This window comes from Amphiura filiformis, chromosome 13 (assembly GCF_039555335.1).
Source record: "Amphiura filiformis chromosome 13, Afil_fr2py, whole genome shotgun sequence".
Lineage (NCBI taxonomy): Eukaryota > Metazoa > Echinodermata > Ophiuroidea > Amphilepidida > Amphiuridae > Amphiura > Amphiura filiformis.
In genome coordinates, this window is record NC_092640.1 from 27,246,493 (window position 1) to 27,266,771 (window position 20,279).

The window sequence follows — 20,279 nt, forward strand, 5'->3', positions numbered from 1 at the left end:
TGGTAACTTGTGCGAAATGCCAAGGAAAAATGAACAACCAAAACGACTTCATTTTATTGTCAGCAAACACAAAAATTGTTTTTAAATGTTATAAACAGGTAATGTTTGATCAAAAAGTTTTAATAACATTTAAATGTTGGATTATAGAAAGGTCATAAAAATGTTTTGCAACGTTTTGCAACGGTTTATATGAAAAAAACACTACAACAATATGATAAGATCAAATATTTTTGGCGAACATTGAAAAACCCCGTGTTGTTAACACGTCAACAACATAAATGTTAGAATGTTTTGTAGCAAGTTTGCAAAAATTTTATTAAACGTTTTATACCCTTAATATACTACATGACATTTAAACATGTTTATTTAAATAAAATCTTTAATAGAATCTTCAATAGAAATGTGTATTTGTTTCCGGGGGCCACTCACATAAATGGCCTGTACGCATGCGTGTCATTAAGGGTCTAAAAAACACTGATTTTCAAGAATAAGGTTAGTTTTCTGAAACTGAACAACTTGTTTAGGGTACGTTTTCAATTTTTTTGTTAATTACGAGTCCAAAAAGAGTACATTTTATCATTTTTACTAGCCAGAAAACTCATTAGGGGTATATTTTATATTAAATTACCTTATTAAAGGCCTAATGTGCTTGAGCCCCCCCCCCCCGGGATTTGTTTAGATAAACTTAAGCATGTTTTGCCGAACATTAAACATGTTAAAAAGAGTCTGCATAGGCCATGCATGGATATTTATATGTAATGGGAAATATATTATGCTGCTTTGTAAATTTGTATCATAATCATGAAAATCTTAAAATCAACATAATAGTGTTGTGTATATAAAGTTTTAAATTTAAACAGTGCGATAAATGAGTGCACGTTTGTCGAGTAATTATTAAAAGCGGTGGCGGGGTGCAAATAAAATATCATAATGAAATTCATAGTGTTTCATTCTTGTTTTCTTTTTCCACAAATTCGTATTGTCGATAGAAAGCTTTATTTTTTCAACACTAGACCATTATCAAATTGCGTCCATGTATGAAACTCTGGATCGAGGTGATAATTAAACTATACAATAATCACCACGATTAAAATAACTTGAACACGCGTGAAACATGCCTACTGGTTCATTTCACATAACATCATAGGTAGGATGCGAATGACCGACTTGTCAACTATACATTGCACACTGTCAATGGTTCGTGCCCCAAGTATGCGATTGTTAACCATGTGCTCGATCAATGCTTTGCGGAACCCGGTATGGGACAATTCGACAAGCGCACAATATTTCAAGTAAATCATCCTCATAATATCGAATGGAACCGATTTAGGATCATATACTGTATTTTAATATCTTTCTTTATATCAATGGTTACTTCATGATAATACTATAAACTATATAAGAAGATGTGTAACCAATTCTTCAGAGTCGCCTTGAGTGCAGCAATGTTTTATCGTTGTTTTCGTCAGGAGTTTTCGCCGCGGTATGTATTGATAGCAATTTCGGCCCCGTATTTTAAGTGGTATAACACCAATTGCGTCAGTAAAAAATAAAAAATGAAACGAAAGATGACACTTATTATAAAATTAATGATGAAATTCAATAAAACGTTTTTTATAATTATTTTATTATAATAGTCATAGACCCTGCAGCCTATTCAGCAATCATCGATCAGAATCAAACATTTGACAGCGAAATACTATTACATGCGGTCAGCTTTCTTTTGTGTTGTGATAAGTGGTCTTGAGAAGTTATTGCCAATTATAACAATAGCATCGAGTACCGGCAAATTACAAGATCGATTCTCACGGTGGGCGGTCGTGATGCTCATCTCAATTATCTGGTTTATGAATGACCTTTTCATTATTCAGTGATTCCAGGGGACGATGATGTAAAGAACACGGCCCGATTATGCATTAGTCTACCTTGATCGTCCGACCCGGAAAATTCTGCGGGTCAATAAGGTGCGCTTCAGACTCCATATTGTACGTACAATATTGTATGTACAATATTTTTCGTGACGTCAAAAAGTATTGCACGTCCAATAAATATACGTGCCACGACGAGTTGAATCAGATTAAATAACGCGCTATATAATATAAAACCCTGACGGTTCATTGTTTGCTAAATCCAAGCGAGGTCACCCGAAAATCTATGCAAGAGAAATTTCTACTGCTGCTGATGAAAAATCCTAGAGTGCGTTTTGAGGTTTTTCTGCACTTTACCAGTAGGCCTAATAAATTCATTAAAAATAAAAATAAAATAAACATTTAGAGGGAATGTTTTTACTCACTGCTCATCTGATCCACTTTCCCAGGAAACTAAATACCGATACTCTTATAGTTTTATCCCTGACTTTCCAGACATAATTATGAGTAAACATCAAATTTAATGTTTACAAAACAATCAAATATATACACATTCGTTTGCATTTTGTACATTAATATTAATATTAATAATGTACAAACATTAAAAAAAGGAGGCCTAAGAGTATGTCTATTTTTAATCATATACTAATTCCGCCATGCCCAAACATATTTTATATATGAAATCGTGTAAAAACAGACCACTTGTAAATTGGAACCCCAAATTCCAATCAAAAATAAAAACAACTTTGTTGTCAAATACACTAGGCCTATACATTGTATTACAGGAATTTAATAGATGGTGCATTTTAATAAATAAATAGATTAACACGGATAACGGACGAGAAATATTTGGCAATACCGGATTTACCACAGAGCCAGTGGATAAAGAAATTAATTAAAATTAAAACAAATTAAATGAGAAAATGAAAGCAAGGACATTTGGTGAAGTATTGTTTTAGAATGCGAAGGAATCCTAAATGTTACCCAGGCCCAGGACACTGATTAATGTAAATTCGACCCATAGTTATTTTGTCTACTTTTGCCAGCATTCAACCTGTTCAATGTAATTTGTGCCTATTTTCAATAAAATTCCGAAATCTGACGTACGGTAGGCCTATCAACGTTGTATCGTGCACAAATTATGATTCGAGACTATTTCATTTGACACGGTTGTATGGATTTCAAAAGATCGGTCCTATAATAGATATCGAATAGAGAATTACAGCAGGAGGCTTTGAGGATGCCGTAATCCTCTTGATAATCAACCAATCAGAGAGACATATTTCAGAAATATGTTCGTATAGTTGAAACTCTTTCAATATTTTAAGTAATCGCGTTTCACATTTAGCAGCACTTTGTCTTGCAATAAAGCCACGAAGGGACGGTAATGCTAATATACGATTTCAGTCAAATATTGATGCAAATATACGATTTCGGTCAACTATTTGGCTATTCTTTGCCCAAAATTATGAAATGTTTATTAGTAACAACTCTTAGGAGGGTTTTCGAGTAATTTTAACGAAATAATGAGGTAAAATAAAAGAAAGCCCACTTACAATTTTGGACGCTTAACTGTGGTGTTTTGGACGCTTTTACAACTGATTAGACCAAATATCTGCCTCTGACGAAAAAAAAATGTTTTCCATGCTGATTTGTTTTTGTAACGAGTATATCATTTCAAAAAGAAAGAAATAAAGGCGGATATTACTTTTTAAAATCTCAACGCATTACTATTAATAGGCCTATAATTAATGAAAAAGTATAGAAGGCGTTGCATCCGGGTCTACAGGCCTATAAATAATACTTAAGAAACTGACTAAATCAATATATGACTAAATATAAATTAATCTCTAAATCAATTAATCAATCAGTAATCAATCAATCAATAAATAAATAAATAAACAAATAGGCCTAAATAAATGAACCTATAATAAATAAATAAATAAGAACTGAATGTGCCATTTATATTATTATTACAATTTTAATATTTTTTTATATTAATATCAGTATTCATATTATTAACTTTAAAGGTGCCCATTGATTATATAATAATTCAAGTACAGTTGAATACAAGAAGACATAAAAAGATGTTCATCATTCCGTGCTCGAACACTGCACTAAATTTACCACTCTTAGAAATTTGGCAACTCCGTATCAATTAAGCAACCAATGATTGTGGCAAAATATATATTTTCCCGGTACATACTTTTTATTGTACGTGCAATACTTTCTGACGTCACGAAAAATATTGTACATACAATATTGTACGTACAATACGGAGTCTGAAGCGCACTTAACGCAACAGTCCCTAAAACATCACGTATAATGTACAATGTTACCAATAATATCATATTGGATAATGTAATTCTGGAAAGGATGAATAAGACCAAATTCCTTGGAGTAGCAATTGATGAAAATCTAACTTTGAAATTTCATATTAATATAAACTCCTCAAAGAAAGTTTGGAAACTTTCTGAAACAGCTTTATATCAGAAATATTTGAAATCTATTTCCATATTGTTTCATATCAATACAAGCGTTGTTCTTTCCTGTCAAAAATGACACCAAATTTGTGACCATAACTTATTCCATTGTTGAGTAATTGTCTTTGAAAGATAAGGAGGTCTCAAACAAAATGTGCCAAATCTGCATTTGTCTGCCCCATTTGCATCAGTAAACATGAATAAGGAATACCACATGCACTGTCTCATTAAAAACGGTTTCAAAGTGCTGCCAGTCTGATGTACCGGTCTTCTGCAGCCGTTGTTTTTCTAGGGCGGCCACTTCTGGGCCTATCTTTGACATCTGACGAAACTTGATTTTTAGCTTGGAGATCTTACTGCGGGAAATCCTTAGAGAGCTTTATCCAGGTCTGATAATCGAGCCATGGTTGATTAGAAGTTTCTTGCAAATGACCACTATGAAGAAGTGACCAGCAAGAGAGGTTGACTTGCGTTGATCCATTTGAATCCACATGTAGTAGAACCGTTAATCCCATCCTAGCACCTTTCATTCAACATAATTCATTCTTTTATTCATCCATTAAACCACTCGTTCATTCATTCAAAGCAATAAGATGAGCGCGGACAATGGTCAGTTTGGCACATTTTCTTTGAGACCTCTCTGTCTTTCAGAAAAGAACAACGGTTTCACTGATATGAATCAATATGGTGACAGGTTTCAAACATTTCTGATATACAGCCGATTTTGAAAGTTGCCAAACTTTTTTTGAGGAGTTTATCTACAGGTGTTGGGGTAATAAACCAACTGAAATACTTTGTTCCCAAGCGAATAATGTACTCACTATATTGTACTTTAATACTTCCTTACATAAATTACGGTATCTTTGCATGGGGAAATACTTGTCAAAATATTTGGAAAAGGTTTTAAAACTTCGAATAAAGCCACTTAGAATCATATCGAATAGTCACTTTTAAAGTCACTCAGCCCAAATTTTCAAGAATTGCTGGTGCCGCTAATGTTTTCTGGTTTATATACTGCGCCAAAAAGTATCCTTACACTTGGAAAAATAATCACAATTTCAAAACTGAACCATGTTGGGATAAATTTGTTTTTTAATAGATGCACTATCTAATCCTGCACACTATCATAACTATGACACCACATTCAATCCAATGCGACCTTAAGAAGTAAAGTTACAAGCAATTAAATAGACGAAGGTCCAGTTTTATAAATGACAAACTGGCCTATACAAGGCGCAAAAAGATTCCAACAAGCGTATCAAAGAGACACAGTTTCTCCAATGAAGCTTTATTTAAAGCAGTTTTTATTTTAATATTTGCTTCTCTGTACTTTTCATAACTCATTTTATTTGTCAGCTCTTTTGTTTCAGTTTTCTTTTGTTCCTTTTGTTTTAAATTAAAGTCACGCATAAAATTAGCCATTCACCCCTCTCAAACCAGATGTCTAGTCCGTGGAGTTTTGAGTAGGCCAGTCTGTCACTTTTAAAACTGGACCTCTGTCTAATCAAATGCTTCTAACTTTGCTTCTTGAAGTCACATTGTTTTTAATGGGGTGTCAGAATGTGCCGGATTAGATAGTGCATCTATGAAACAAATAAATTTACCGAAATATGGTTTATTTATAAAATTAGGATTTTTCTTCCAAGTGTAAGGATAATTGTTGGCGCAGTATAATGATGTCAGTTGATGCCTTTTCATTTGATTGGTCTAGTCCCCGGGTCTAGTTACTCTGCCGAGAAACAATATTGTATCGGTTGGATTGTGTCTTATGTAGAAAAGAAACGGTCTGTTGATGTTTACAACCCTGTTCATTGAAAATGCAACCATAAACATGGCGGTAGCAGCAGTAGCTTCACTGCCTCCTTCGTTCACGTCAATACTTGCTTTATGATTCACCTTGGATACGTACAATTCATTTGTATTCTCCTGACACACGCCAACGCCAGATAAATCAGCTTTCTTATTGTCAAATAAATCTACCAAACCCATCTTTTTCAAAACTGAATCCAGATCAACTTGTTCAGAAAGGGAAAATGTTGGCAAATTTAAAGTAATTTGCTGTTCAGTTCGGGTAATAACCGACCATCGCCAAAATGTTTCCGGTGTTAGTTGCTTTTCAAGGTCATCTAGCGCATAGCTATATCTAGGGACAACTATTATCATGCTGAACACTTTGCCCTTGTAAGGCAATTCAAGAACTTCACACTGACACACGTGGTCAAATCCGTATGGAAAACGTCCCATGTGATACATCATCGGTACTTCAACAGATACGTTATGGGAAGTGTGAAACATACCTGGTCTCGTCAATTTCTTATGGAATTGTTGCTCCCATTTGGCTTTAAAATATACAGCATTGACGAGCACTAAAACAGTTTCCGGATGCAAGTCATCTCGACCTATTAAATTCTTTATTTTATTATTTGTTTGCTGTCGGACCCATGTGTTGATAATTCTTCTAGCCTTGCGTCTGACTACATTTTCTGCGGTAGCATTAAAATATTTCTTCGTGTCGTAAATAAATTGCTCGCTTAAAGATACGTCACTGTCTATTATAAAGATTCGATTTGGCGATCGAAGAGAATAGAATTTCGTTAAAGACGACATAATGACGTCATTCAAATCGTGGAACGATCTGTGTAACTGTAAATCCTCTGATGAATCGATTCCCATGACGTCCAGAATTTGTTTCGATGTGTTTCCGCGTGCACCAAGGTACACCATCGCTAGACTATTTGAAATACTGTACGGGGAAAACAATATGTTATCATTATTTGAATCGGTTGCAATTTCTCTATAAAGATCCAGCGCAAATCTGTTATTGACGTCGCTTGTTTGACGATTATCCAATATGTAGAAGCAGTCGAAGCCAAAATCTGCACTTGACACGTAGCTCTTCGACTTACTGCTGCTTTCGTAGTCAGGGTAGTAGTCCTCTGACTCGTCATACTCGTTCCCAATGGTTATAGCATCATCTCCGGTTGCAGGCAATCCATTCCCTATTTTAGTGATGAGTAATGCTACGAACGTCGTCCACAACAAAAAACGCGACGCCATTTGGAACGCACAATTGTCAAAAGTTCTGGTATAATCCTCCAGCAACTCTGTAAATAATTAAGAGAAATATATTATGATCGGTAGGTGCTAAGAGAATAACAATTACTTTTGCAAATAAACCATTCAAGGGAAAGGTGAAAACATACAGAAACTACGCAGCTTGGAAACAAAAATATCAGCACCTCCATATTGTAGTTTCATAATGTAGCTGTTTAAAACATTTCAGGGTTTGTTGTCTTTCGAAAATGATGTTCGATAAAAGCTAGCTAACAATAGTTTATTTACCTTTATTATAAGTCTGGTATGACTCGTTGCGTGATCAGCAGCGGCTTCAGCTATGAAGTAAAGCGGCGACCAAATATTGAGGACCACAGTCCACGCTTCACAATGTTCAAAAGGCCTATCATTCATATGGTGTAGCTCAATAAATCTTAAAAACTTGAATACATACTAGGAGAGACTTAAAGTAGACTGATTTATTTGATTTCCTGTAATGTTCAAAATTTACAATAGCATATATAATTAAGCAGCTGCATAATCACCGATGCCATCACTCATTGATAACCACATAATTATGTTTCGCATCGTAACTGTTTACGTATTTCTATGGTTACCATGTATGCCATTATCGTTGATGATCTGACATTTGTTCGACTTTTTAGCGACTGTTCAAAATACAATAGCACCTATAATTCAGCAGGTGCATGAGTACCGGTGCTATCACTCATTAGTAGGCCTACCCATAATTAGATAGTTAGTTACCATTAACGTTAATGTTCTGAACTTTATATAGAGCAACATTAATAAGCGGAGACAATTTTTGTCTTCTTGTTTGGTCTTGTTTGAATGCAATGTTACAACCTGCAGCTTCTAAAAAGAAAAGTGATAACATTATCCCCCATAAGAAACAAAATTAACAATTCGTTCTTAATTTTGAAATACGGTGGATACAGGATTGTCCCAGAATGATTAGTACCTGCCAATACCCATCATTAACTCACATTTGTAAAAACCGTGAATATCATTTCCACTGGTCTTGCCGATCGCAAGTATGCTAATGTATTGTTTATCACGGATGACTTCTCCAGATTGTTCAATCCGTCGGTTGTATCTCATGGAAAGCATTGCAACGTAGGTTTAACAGCTGCAGAGGTGGCACTCCTCCAAACACACCAGGCTGTATATCATGAAATTATTGTGAGCCAGGTATACCCAACCAGATTTGCCAGTCCATCAAACACATCAGGATATATCTCATGCAATTCATTGTTATCAAGATATTGGTGTTAATCGAGGAGATCAATGCATATAGTTTGAATACAGCTATAAACAGGATATCTAATATGTTAATCATGCCTTAGTCTTCACTCAAATGTTATTTTCCTAATACAGGCTGAGTCAAAAAGAAGTAAACTCATGTTTGAGGGACTGTAACTCGAGATCTGGAAGGAATCTGCTAACAATGAAAATACCACTGGAAAGAGCAAATTGTGCACGTCTAAATAAAAAAAAGAATTGTTGCAATTGCTCACAGCAAACTCACGTTATACTCATTTGCATATAACCACCCATTGTTGTAGCTGCACACGGTTTTACTTCCCAAGTAGGGGCCTACCTGTTATATTGATTGGTAAGGCGCGATATTCAAATGCACATAAAGTTATGTGGCAGGTGTGGTTTCGATCAATAATTCCTACATGTTAAAGGGCTCTTTTCAATATGAATTTTACCTCATTATAAAAAGATTTTGCACTACATTATAATAAAACGGGCCAAATGACAACATGGCACTACAAAATTTACCGCACGGGAGTGCACGTTTCTGTCGACGAAGTATCATGAAACTAAGAGTCCAACTGAAGTTCAGCGTCTTTTTCGTCTCCAATTTCATGTAAGGGAGCAGTATATAAGAATGTGAACAAGCTCAATGTACATGGGACATTAAGAAACAGACAGCCGGAAGCGTCAGGCAGACCACGAACTGCTAGATCACAAGTGAACATTACTAGAGTTAGACATGCGTTACATCAAGACCAAAGATCGGCTCAATCCTTTACTCAACATTCCCCAATCAAGCTTCTGCCGGATCGTTCGTAAAGACTTGAATTGGTATCCCTACAAACTATATTACCGTCATGGACCTTGTTGAATATTAATTAAAAGCAAAAGTTGTCTTTTCAACAATAAATCCTGTCAGCACTTTTCTGATTCGTCAAAAGTGAAAAGCTTTGAAATGGATGAAAATCAATCAGCCGTGTGCAGCTACAAAAATGGGTGGTTGTATTCAAATGAGTATAACTTTAGTTTGCTGTAAACAATTGCGACAATTCTTTTTTTTATTTAGAGGTGTAGAATTTGCTCTTTCCAGTGGCATTTTTATTTTTAGCAGATTCCTTGCAGATCTCGAGTTACATCCCCTCAAACATGAGTTTACTTCTTTTTGACTCAGCCTGTATGATCTGCGACAAGGTACCATAATATTATTCCAATGCGAACTGGATATTTAATGTTTTGATGCGGTACCGTATACTTTAGTGTAGCAATTGGATAGCCTTTTTGTATGACATGTTGGGTCATCTTTTTCTCCATAAAGCCTTTCTGGATGTAGTTGTCGATCTATAGACCACTTGACATCAGTGTTTATCAACAAAGGCGAGGGATTGGTATTTCGATATGCTCGAACGAACCGCTTCACTGTTCAATGGCTTTCTTGTATTATATGAAATGTGGTGGGAGATTTAAAATACACATGTCCTGAGCAAACTACGATGCGCACGCACACTGCAGGGCAAAGAACAATGGAAAGTGCCATAGTGCGCATACTGCCGGGCAATGACGTCACATGTCAAGTGGTCTATATACCAGCAATAGTCAGATGGGCAATGGTCCTTTGAGGCAAGAAGATTACCACAGGAGTCCTTCAAGTTGAGTGATCTGCAATTTCACGTCTCTGAATAATACTGAATAATTAGTCTCATCTTTGCATGGATATTAAAATGGTTTTGTCCACTTGCTGACTCGACAATAAATTTCCTGTTATCCATACATTGGAGATTAATCGGTTATTTCCGCTGGGCCAACTGTATTTTCCGGGCAGTTGTCTCAACTGTCTCTTCAATAGTACTTTCTCCCACAGCCAATCAGCATGACCAGTCCTTGACATGTATTTCCATCCCTGACCCTCTCTTAAGAAATTGCTGGCTTGGCGGGGATTTGAAACTGCATTACACCACCCGTGTTACATGTAGACAAAAGAATGACTTACAAGTTTACAACGCAATACAATATAAGATACAATATAAGAACTATAACTATCTTCATCACCACTATATGTGGTGCGACCGACGATATGAAATTAAATTACTGTATAACATGTATAAAGTGTCGTATAAGAAGTATTTTAAATAGAAACTTGCTGAAAACTACATCCTAACTGAATATACACAAATTTACTGTTTTTACAGGCAATACATCGCGAGATAAATCATGAGAAACATGCAACACATAAAGGATCAAATCAAAACTCGACCGGGCGGTTTCGTCCCGTTGTCAGAGGATATTGCTATATGGATATTTACAAGAATGCATGAGTTTCCAGAATGATATCTACATTGATCTAGAAGAACTCCCGGGACGGAAAAAAAATCCTGCCTTTTCAAATCAAGATCGGAAAAGATCGGAGAACCGCAGTATTTATTCAGTAAGCTAGGGGGTCAAATTGGTGCACAACGAATCAAGCTGAATCACGTACCCTTTTGAGTGAAAATACAACGTATAGCCAAAATCAACATGAGTCATCACAGAGAAATATTTTCTAACTAACACTTCCACTATTTGACACTTCGCAATGTGACAGTAAAAGAAAAAAAAACCCAGATGTTTGTCGTCTGCGCCACATTTGATTTGGTCTTCGTGTGGTCTTCGCAATATAAATATCAATCTCTTGCACAAGCCATACCCAACGCTTGACCGTGTCCTTCACGCAGATTTGTGTTCAGACGTAATAGTTGCGTTTGTGTTAGCTTTGATGACCCGGAATTGTAAACGGGGTCATCTATGACAAATTTCGGAAAACTTCGGAAAAGGTCTATTGTACTACATTTGTATAGAAACCACTTGGAATTGTATTACTTGCGCGGGCGTCTGGATGATATCAACCAGCCATGTGAACCAGGGTGTGAATGACTGGACCTCATTACTGAGTATATTCACGTAGACTTTAGAGCTACCGGTAACCGCCCGGAACCAGCGGTCAATCGGCGGTTTAGTTTTGATTTGATCCCTAATAATGAATGTGTACCTCCAGACCATTTCGACATATGTCTGACAAATTTTGATATTAAAAGTGCATTTTTGCTGGTAAGCCGGAGGTACATGGTTTTTGGTCTCCATGCGTGACCATTCACGGAGGGATATCTTATATGACGTTAAACACAGGGCTATATGGCGTCCACCATTCTCCTATAGAGTTCAGTCTCTTTGTGCTCAGATAAAAGGTTTTGTGTTCCAGGGATCTCAGATATGTCTTTTTTGTCTTTTAATCTTTCTGTGCAGCGATTTCCCTCATTCGGATATTTTCTTCTTGACCTCTACGCTTACAACATAGGCATTTATTCTTGTCAAATAAAAATCCAGCAAATGTATATAAAAATGGGTTGAGAGTGGAATTAATTGGGAGCGCGAACGTTGCTATCCAGGCGTAAGTGATTGGTTTCACTTCCACTGCACCAGTCTGGACAAGAATCGATACAATCCCGATTGGTACCCAGGAGCAAAAGTCCGTGAGGACAAGAAGAGACATTTTCATGGCCATACGCCTTTCTTCCCGTGATCTTTGTGAGCATGCAGAGTCTCTGCTAGTGCTTCTCGTAGTACAAAAAATATACGCGTAACAGAAACCTACTACTAAGAAACAGACTACGTTGATACCAGTGAACATGATGATGGATAGATACATGGACACTTTGCTGCGTTCGTACTGATATGTGTTAGCTAAAAGAGGCTCTACGACTGTATATGTTGTGCGTTCAATACTGCCTATGGTACTACTTTTCTTATACATCTTCAATTTTGAAATCGGGAGGCCAACGCAAACCTCTGAAACTTTGTAAAAATCAGAATCTACTCCCGATAATACTAAGGACGCTACGCCAAAAGTAAATGCTACAAACCACTGCACAACCAATAATATACGCGCCAATTTGGTACCCATGCGTGGACTTCCAAATGGGTACTTTATGCCCAGAAACCTGTCAATGCTTATGAGAGTTATAATGAAAGCCGATGCCTCACTGGATAACACAGAAAGGGCTCCAGCAAACCTGCACAACACACTTTTTCTCCACAAATCAGAATGAGATGGAAAAAAATCTGCGTAATACAAATCAACTGATAGCAAAATGATGAGGTATATGCACATTGTGAGATCAGATATGGAAAGATTTGTGATAAGGAGGAATTGCACTTTATTACTTTGCCGCCTACGCCTTACTCTGGAGTAAAGTGCACATGTATTTCCAAAGATACCAAACATACTCATAAGCCACACAATAATGCGAATGAAGTCGTAAGGCAGCATGCGCGTACAAGTAAGGAATGGGGATGGCGGTTCATCACTCTTGCATTGGACAGATGCTGCGTAACAACATATCGCTGATTGTGTAACTAACAAGGTGGCGGTTTCGTTTAAACCCCAAAATACTTCACTGCGTATCCAAAGGAGTGAGTTTTTCCTCAGCGCAATAGTATTGAGAGAGGTACACCTAGATAAACTTGGGAGTTGATTCAAATAGTTTTCAGAAAGATTTAAAAATCTCAAAGAAATCAGGCTGTCAAAAATGTTTCCTGGAAGATACGAAAGCTGGTTATGATTAAGTGCCAGATCGACTAATCTGGTTTGGTTTTGAAGTGTGCCAGGCAGGAGAAAGGAGAGCTTATTATATGGTAACCACAATAATTGCAACTTGCTTAATGATTGGAAAGCGTCGAATGGTAATTCCCGTAATGTAGTATTTATCATAGTTAACATAATCAGTCCTGTTAGACCTTCAAATGCACCAGGCTGTATCTCGCCTAATGCATTGAAATCCAGGTGTAACTCATTTAGCCTGGTCATTGCTGTCAACACACCAGCTTGAATCTCATGCAATGAATTGACTTGAAGGTATAACACCTCTAGATTGACCAATTCTCCAAACATACCAGGCTGTATCTCATGTAATGCATTTTTTTCAAGGTATAGCTGCGTCAAATTGACCAGTCCGTCAAACACACCGGGCTGTATCTCATGTAATGAATTGTTTGCCAGGGACAAACCCTCTAGATTGTTCAATCCGTCAAATACACCAGACTGTATCTCGTGTAATTTATTGTGACCCAGGTCTACCCAATCCAGACTTGAAAGTCCGTCAAACACACCAGGCTGTATCTCATGTAATGCATTTCTACGTATGATTAACTCCTCCAGCTTTGGCATTTCTCCAAACACACCGGGTTGTATCTCCTGTAATGCATTGTTATCAAGGGATAGGTACGTCAAATTTACCAATCCTTCAAACACACCAGGTTGTATCTCCTGTAATGCATTGTTTTCAAGGGATAGGTACGTCAAATTTACCAATCCGTCAAACACACCAAACTGTATCTCGTGTAATTCATTGTGATCGAGATCTAACCGATCCAGACTTGCCAGTCCGTCAAACACATCAGGCTGTATCTCATGTAACGCATTTCTACTTAGGATCAGCTTCTCCAGCATTGTCACTTCTCCAAACACACCAGGCTCTATCCCATGTAATGCATTGTTTTCAAGGTATAGGTGCGTCAAATTGACCAGTCCGTCAAACACACCGGGCTGTATCTCATGTAATGAATTGTTTTCCAGGGATAAACCCTTTAGATTGTTCAATCCGTCAAACACACCAAACTGTATCTCGTGTAATTCATTGTGATCCAGATCTAACCAGTCCAGACTTGCCAGTCCGCCAAACACACAAGGCTGTATCTCAAGTAACGCATTTCTACGTATGATTAACGCCTCCAGCTTTGGCATTTCTCCAAACACACCCGGCTCTATCTCCTGTAATGCATTGTTATCAAGGCCTAGGAACGTCAAATTTACCAATCCGTCAAACACACCGGGCTGTATCTCATGTAGTTCATTGTGATCCAGGTCTAATCGATCCAGACTTGCCAGTCCGTCAAACACATCACACTGTATCTCATTTAACGCATTTCTACGTAGGATTAGCTTCTCCAGACTTGTCATTTCTCCAAACACACCAGGCTCTATCTCCTGTATTGCATTGTTAGCAAGGGATAGGTACGTCAAATTTACTAATCCGTCAAACACACCGGGCTGTATCTCATGTAATTCATTGTGATCAAGGAACAACCAATTCAGACTTGCCAGTCCGTCAAACACACCAGGATGTATCTCTCGTAATTCATTGTTATCAAGATATAACCGCTCCAGCCTTGTCAGTCCTCCCAACACATCATGCTTCATATCATGTAATGCATTATAAGAAAGGTCTAACGACTCCAGACTCTCCAGTCCTTTAAACACACCAGGTTGTATCTCACGCAATGCACTATCACTGAGGTTCAAGATTTGTAACGTGTCGGCAAAGCTTACAAATACCGGTGGTGCTATACTATGAAAAGTGCTACCAGCCCAGCTGAGATTAGCCACTTCATCAAATGGATACAAAACTTGAATCATGGACACACTTCCATCAGTGCAATTACTTATCACAGTGTCATTATGCAAGGTACAGGTACAGTCCAATGAGCATTCCATATGACATTTTATACCAAAAACTATTTCGAACTCCCAGTCCCATCTTGTATCCCAAACTCCTTCTACACAATTAATTATCGTATTAATATCTTGTCCGCTAACAGCCATCTGTGTACTGCAAACAATTAAAAGCAAGCAAAACGCAAATTCAATTCCAATATAGCAGGAGAGTTTACACGAGATCCTGTGATAGAGTTTAGACATGGTGGTTTTGTCAGTTCTGTGTTGCAGGTTAAAATAATTTCATTCCGATACCTTCATGTGCTTGTAATAGGAAATGTACTGGATGGAGGGTGAACCTGAGTGATATTTCGATCACCAAACAATTTTTGAAGGCGTGATTGATGGACTGCATGTATTATTAAAGTCTTAGTACTATATACACTATTCATTGGCTTGAATACCGCGATGTGTGCTATCATCCCAGGGTTTCTATAATCACGATCTGTCGGTATAAAAAAAATCAGGACGGTTTCAGTGAATTTTACAGTGTATACCGAAAATATAGATTATTGGCATCTGAAGAGTTAAAAGAATATGTTTTACAATGTTAAAATATAACGGCCTAGGCCTAGTAGGCCACACGCCTACTTGTATATCTAATTTGTCAGGGCGAGGACTAGGTATAGCACATGGTTGAAGTTTCGAAGAAAATTGTGTTTAGGAAGTACAAATAGCCTCCTTCCAAAATAATCCATATAAGTCATCGATAGGTTTGTATGGAATTCAAGTCCGGGTCGACGAGTTTCATGTGGGCCTAGTCATATATTTAAGCTTACTTACAGCGTATTCAACTTGATTCTTCGTATGATTGAATTCTTCGACAGTATATTACCGCACGTGGAGTTTTATCCAACATACATCACGCCGATCAGCGCACATTATTAGCGATCATCGTTACTGCGCACATGCTGCGTACGGTGAAATGGGCAATGACGATGTTGCCGCCCTCAGTCGGTAAACGTACAAGTTGACGACTGACAAACGTATGTGTTGATTGATTTTTTGGCGCTCTTGTTTTGATCACGTATTTTGCACATCAGAGCGCTTTCAGAATTTACCGAAATGATTAGTTAAATTCCCTCTTTTATATTCACCTTTCTGTGTAAGGCACACAAAATTCGAAAGGGCAATATTATCAGTTCCAGCTTCGATGACACGGTCACTTTCGAATAGGAGTTAGGATAATTTGATAAGACCGGCCCACTGTTCAATTCTTAGCAAATCAAGGCTGTATCCATTGCAGATTTATTTGCTCCATTGCATTCACAAACCTCCTCTGACAGTGAATGGAATTGCCCAGCGTGACGTCACAAGGTGTCACCGTAGCTGGAACGTATATTACCATAAGAAAAAGGAACTTACGAAACGCTCTGTGAAGGCGGCTATAAAATATTACGCAATTGTCATCTATTATTTGCATAACAAATTCGAGTTTAAGCAGGTTAAGCTGATAAATTTTGTGATTAATTTTGCATTTTTCTCAAAAAATAGCTACACACTGGTAACAAAAGTTATGTAAATTGCAAAAATAGTCACAAATTTATCAAGGGGTGTAGTACCACCTAAACCCGTTAAAATGCGCAGTATATAATTGAACTTGCAAATTTTTAAGAGTAAACATATTAAAAAGGGGGTGGTCCGATTGTAACACGTGACGTTTTCTACTTCACTAAGGCCATCCCCAAACATTCTTATTAAAAGTTACAATTTAAATTGCGAAACAGTTGCGCATAAAGCAGTACGTGACTTCGGTGGTAGTCATACACAGACTACTATCATGACAGTCAAAGTCCCCGTGCATTGTATGCTGTGAATTCTCGCATATTCATGAGGGCCGATTGTTCGATTGTGCCGTGTCTAACAATCACGCCAGCGTTGCGTGCCTTCGCGTATACGCGATAGAGCGTTGCGTGGGTTCGCGATTACGCTATACTGCCTAATACATATTTTTGGCTAAAAATTTAAAAAAAAAATCAAATTCACATGAGTTATGATAAGGACAATTCGAAGCAACCGATTCAAACACTGTGACATTTTTGCATTAGGCGGTGGCACCGTATTTAGCGTATGTTGTTGAACATGTTGAAGGCAAAAATGAGAACTATGAAACGTGTCTTTACATTAACAGTACTCTACTAAACTATGGTCCATCCGACTCACGATACTTTCTATGCTCAGTCTAACGCAATACTTACCAGTGTCCGTATGGCAATATAATTGCAATAATACTAGTCATTAGATTACACTTCAAAGTTGTTCATCACAACGATTATAAGTCAATTAAGTCTTGTCTTGCCCACGATTTGCAGCTCCACTAGCACAGGCTCTGTCCTGGACTCTGATGATCTAAGATATCGCTCGCTATTCGAGGGGCATTGCAGTGAACGGGGCTAGTTCTACAGCTCCGCATCCGCTCCACATTTATCTTCGATAGTTTGTGTCTGACGTCAGGGCAAAGGCGCGGCATGATTGGTTGCTGACCTGCGCAGTACGGCAGTTTTCGGTCTGGTTGACAGGTCGTCATGCGCAAACTAGTCTTTTTAATTCGGTTTTCAATTATAACCATATGGTGGTACGCATCAACACCTTGTAACTAAGTGGTGCTTCTCTGATTTCAGACTACCACTAGAGCTTACTAGATAGCCCTGCGGGGACTGGGATGAGTAATTAGTTTCTTCCAAAGATACAATGATAACAGCTATAAATCAAGTCGAGATACTCAATATGTCTAATAATCTAGTAAATGGGTCATGTATTGAAAGCAAACTAGCCTTTGGTAGGACGTATCCCGGGAGACGTATAATAAATTATGTACTCAAACTTACGTGGCTTGTTAAAACTAACAAGTTCTGGTACTTTCCATGATCAAACCTTTCCTTTCATCATTTCTCTGGCTCTTGATAATATTTCACAAACTCCTTTGATTTGTTGTATTATACTCTTTAAATTCCTATGATTAAAACTTAATCTATTCGATTGCGATGAGGGATAAATCCAAGCTTAGATTAGAAAGTCTTAATCTAATATATTAAATTTGAGCTAATTTGAATTAGATTACCATTTTTAATCTAATAGATTGAAATTCAAAACAATTAGATTGAAATTTTAATCTTAATTTGGATTATAGTGTCTATTTTAATCCCAGAATAATCCATGCTGAGATTTAAAAAGTCAATCTTATGGATATGCATTTTAATCCATAAGATTAGAAAATACAATTCAGATTAGTTCATTCTATAAGATTAAGAATTTCCAATCTAAGCTTGGATATATAGTAGCAGATGTCCACTGAAACAAGTGAACCTCTGTGCTGTTATCGATTACAAATCAATCATGGTTGAACTTCACAAACTTTCCAAAAATTAAAAACACAACAATCTTTACCCTACGATTTAGTACGTCCGGTGAGCTTGGAAAACCCTGAGATGACACAGCACACTCAGGATATTTCTAAAACGAAAATTCTTTATATGTATAGAACGATGATGTTACCTACTATACAAATGAACCTTGCAAATTGAGTCTCACAACTGACTTAAAAACGAATAAAAACAGCCGGCTCTCAACACGCGATATACAAAATTCCCGCGCCGAAATTGTCTAGTGCAATGACGTCATGGTTATTTGTGCTCAGTTGTTGTCAGCCTTCATTGTATTTATAGTGGGACTTCATTGCACTAGACAAATTCGGCGTCCGGGGATTTTGAATATCGCGTGTTGAGAGACGGCTGTATTTTAATTAAAATTCGTTTTTATGGTCAATATTAATTTTCTAATAATTGTTATGATTGCCAGGGACATCCTTTAACAACAACAAGGTAAGTTTCTATGGTATGAAGCATGAGGCTTTTGAAAATGAAGTCACCTTGCGTGCTATGCAGTTTTGCCCCAAATTTGAAGACAAAACAGTGAATTATGTTTTTTATTGCGGATATGTCGATGTTTTTGTGATACTTTCGGAAAAGGGGATATCTGAAGTTGGGTCCCGTGCTACCCCCTTTCACACCAATGGGAGTGCAGGAGACCTTGCACACTTAAGTACGAATTGAAGGAACCTCAAAACTTTTAGTTTCGTCATGTGGATGCAAAGAGAATGGAAAAAGAAATGGCCGCATCCTGATCAGTAATACCGAATTCTAAAATTCAAAACAATTAAAATCGTCGACACTGACTGTAAAAGGGCAATTTTCTGCTTGTACAGGGCGAGTCAAAAAAAGTGCAATAGAGAAAAGAATCCATTTTTATTAAAGAACCGAGTTGAACCTTCTAGTATATATGATATATTCATCAGCAACCTTGTGTGAAGAAATAAAGGAATCAGTATTTACCGTTTTGTTTTTATGACACATTTTATAGCGATACCCAATTTTAATGTTTGTCCAAGAGACATCTAAAATTTGAATGTCAGCGCACTCTGTGTAAGGTAGATTTGGAACAACTGCCATTTTCTTAACCTCATTGGCATTGAAATTAAATTGCCCTTGGTCTTTTTTAAGGAAAAGAAACATTTGTTGTTATTTTCATTTTACCTTTACTTTAAAGATGTTTATTCTCAATCAAAAACATACAAATTTGTAGGCGGGTTTTTTTAATGGCAAAATAAAATGCGCGCAAATTGAAGTGGAGTGAATTACAAAATATCCAGGAAGTTGGACATATTGGGATCAAAAAACTGGAGTTGGAGTCGAGTGAGGTATGAAGGACTTACAGTAATGTTAGAAAGTTTGTTTGAACAGGAAAAAAGAAATTAAAACAACGCAAAAATCAACCTTTTTTAAGTTGATGTCAGTTTTAGAGCTAATGCCTTTACCGTGCATTGTATGCTCTCATTCAAAATACATGGTATCTCGTGAACAAATAACGAAATTGGATATCGCAGCAAAAGGACTTATAAAAATTAAACGGTAGTCGCGATTCACTTCATATTTTCACAGAAGGTGACTTTTGAGTGTGGCATTTGTAAAATTTTTCAATAATGGGAAAGTTTGACTTCGTTCTTGCATAAATATCGATTATTTGCTCTATTGCACTTTTTTTGACTCACCCTGTATATGGTAGTTTGTAAAT

The 20,279-nt window shown here is 37.1% G+C and overlaps 1 pseudogene; it reads right to left on the minus strand.

Moving 5' to 3' along the window:
* Positions 1–4,420: 4,420 nt before the first annotated feature.
* Positions 4,421–7,780, minus strand: LOC140168182 (leukocyte elastase inhibitor pseudogene; annotated as a pseudogene).
* Positions 7,781–20,279: the final 12,499 nt, after the last annotated feature.